Source organism: Agelaius tricolor, unplaced genomic scaffold (genome assembly GCF_023055355.1).
Source record: "Agelaius tricolor isolate 1412-34295 unplaced genomic scaffold, bAgeTri1.0.p SCAF_43, whole genome shotgun sequence".
In the NCBI taxonomy this organism is placed as follows: domain Eukaryota; kingdom Metazoa; phylum Chordata; class Aves; order Passeriformes; family Icteridae; genus Agelaius; species Agelaius tricolor.
The window spans coordinates 592041-595117 of record NW_027269303.1 but is presented as its reverse complement, the minus strand read 5'-3'; positions in this window follow the sequence as shown (position 1 = coordinate 595117).

The window sequence follows — 3077 nt, the reverse complement described above, 5'->3', positions numbered from 1 at the left end:
AATTGCCCCTTTATGTCTTACCCCTTCTAAGGTTTGTGCTACAGACATCACTTATTTCTTGGCATTGGCTTCCCCTTCCTCATAGGTGGCAACCTTCTGGGGTGAGGTCAGGAAGGGTAACCCAAACATCATTTCATAGGGTGGGACCCCCAGATGTGACCGGGGTTGGGTTCTAATTCTTAATAAGGCCAAAGGGAGACATTTTACCCATGACATTTGGGTTTCAATCATTAGCTTAACTAGAGCTCTTTTAAGAGTTTGATTCATCCTCTCAACCCAATGGGAACTCTGTGGATGCCATGGAGTGTGTAATTCCCATTTTACTGCCAGGGCCTGAACAACTTTCTGCAACATCTTTGATGTGAAATGAGTTCCCCAGTCTGAATCAATCTTGTCTGCCATCCCATATTGGGGAATGATTGATTCTAAAAGGTTTTCATCACAGCATTGGCATTGGCTTTCACAGTGGGTACCACCTCTACCCAATGAGTCACATGATCTACTATCACTGGCAAAAACTTCCACAATTGTACCTGGGGAAGCTCAGTAAAGTCTACTTGGATGTTTTGAAAGGGCTGTAAGGCTAGCTCTTGCCCTCCCCTGGGTTTTTTCCTCATGGTCTTCTTATTCAGTTGTTGACATATCACACATCATTCAGTCACCTGCTTAGCCATCCCAAAATTTCCTACGCATCCCAAATCCTTCAGAAAGGATCACTTAGCGCTTGTGTACCCCAATGTGTTGTTCCATGTATGCCTTCTAGCATTTTCTTGGCAAGGGGTTTATTCAGCATTTGCCTCCCATCTGCTGATCTCCACTTCCCTCTGTTATCTTTCTTGGCTCCTATTTTAAGGAGTTCTTCCTCTTCTGTCCCACTGATTACGGGGACTTTTTGTCTAAACTTATGTCAGGATTGATATTTCAGCCAAGGGTCCAACTTTAGACACTGTTACATGAATATAACAAAGATAATAGTTCAGTGACCTTGTTGCACTGTAACAGCTTAAAGACTGAATGCATCAACCATACTAATGACCATTTCGGAGCCAAGATCCCACAGTCCATTTCTGTGGTGCCATCTCTGAAAATGCCTTGACTTGCAGAACATGAGCTTCATTCCCTTTTGGACCAGCCATCCATCCATGCCCTATAATTCCACTGCTGATGACCTCCTGTGGAAGTCATTTGAATATGCCATCTCTCTTTTTCCTCTTCTCTTTCTACTGCTACTAATTTTCTCATCCCTTGTTTGTATCCTTCCTCTCAACTGCTAAAACCCCTCCATGCCTCTTCTAATAAGGCTTCTAAATTTCACCCCATAGGCCCCCAAATCTTCTACACCTTACACCTAATGTCTCCTGTTTCCCAAAGCCAAATTTACTAACTGTTGTATCCCATTGTCGTGGTTTAGGGCAAATTTGGAGGAGAATTTCCAAATTAGGGCCCCTCCAGTAAGCAAACCCCCACAGCCCCTCCCCCCAACCGGTTTGGGAAGGATTCCTCAGAGAGGAGTGGAAACAACCTGTTTATTTAACAAGCACGGCACCCCCCAGCACACAAAATGAACAATACCGGATGACACCGCTCTGAAAAAAGATGACAAATTCAGAAAGTCTCTCTTGGGGGGTGGTCACTCTGTTCTCAGTCCCTCCGGCCCTGGGGCAGCTGCTGCAGGCCACAAGGTGCAGAATTTTGGTGTTTCCCAGGTCCCAGTCCGCAGCAGGTTCGAAATGGTCAGAAAAAGGAAAGGAGAAACCGTCCAGGAAGAAATTGGACAGTTTAGCTAAACTAGCTAATGAGCAAAAGCAAGCAGAAGCGAAGCAAGCAAGAGTGAGAGAGAGCAAAGCAAAAAGCAAAATCAGCAAAAGCAAAAGCTGCAGTCTCTGTGTCCCGCCAGGCTGATAAGAAAACCAAAGCAAAACTTTCCTTCTTCAGAGCCGGTCTTAAAGGCACAGAACATAATACCCAACATTAACAGAACACATGAATGGGGATACAAGCATCATAACGTCACCCTAGGACATTCCACCCCTTATCCCCATATCATCAACATACTACCACACATCATGCATTTATTCACACAAAATTTCCATCTGTTCCCCCAAAAATTACAAGCAATACCCATCATGCCCTCATCATATCCCCACACTGGACCACTGAATCCATGCCCTATACTACAGAGCTGCAGGATTTCACCCCTTTCACCTTACTCATTCAAAGCTCCATCTTTCACTTGCTCAGACCTTTGACACTTGCACATTTCCTTCTCCATCTTCCACTTGCCCAGACCTTCAACACTTACACATTTCCTTCTGTCTCATGTCTGTATGGTGTAATGTACAGACAATGGCAGTAACATCCAACAAACAGTGATATTTGCATATCATTCTCACCGCACAATCAGATCTCCCTGAGGTACACATCGTGTTGCTCCATCTCTTTGCATTATCCACCATGTGCAACCTGGTCCCTGAGCAAAGACAACCCCACAAATGGGTTTGTCTGTACTCGAGGCAGAATTGATCCACACAGTCTTCCCCAACAAACCTCTGACATGCACCACTGGGACTTTATCTCCATCTATTACATTCAGGGACTCAGACTGGGCAAGATCTGCTCGGTTGGTGGAACCTCGGGTGTTAACTAACCAGGTGGCCTTTGCTAAATGCTGCTCCCAATTTTTGAAAGATCCCCCACCCAAGGCTTTCAGCTGGGTTTTTAGTAGTCCATTGTACCTCTCCACTTTGCCTGCAGCTGGTGCATGGTAGGGGATATGGTACACCCACTCAATGCCATGTTCCTTAGCCCGGGGGTTGAGGAGGCTGTCCTTGAAATGAGTCCCATTGTCTGACTCAGTCCTCTCAGGGGTACCATGTCTCCACAGGACCTGCTTTTCCAGGCCCAGGATGGTGTTCCAGGCAGTAGCATGAGACACAGGGTAGGTTTCCAACCATCCAGTGGTGGCTTCCACCATGGTCAGCACGTGGCGCTTGCCCTGGCGTGTCTGGGGCAGTGGGATGGAGTCAATCTGCCAGGCCTCCCCATACTTGTACTTGGACCCCCACCCACCGTACCAT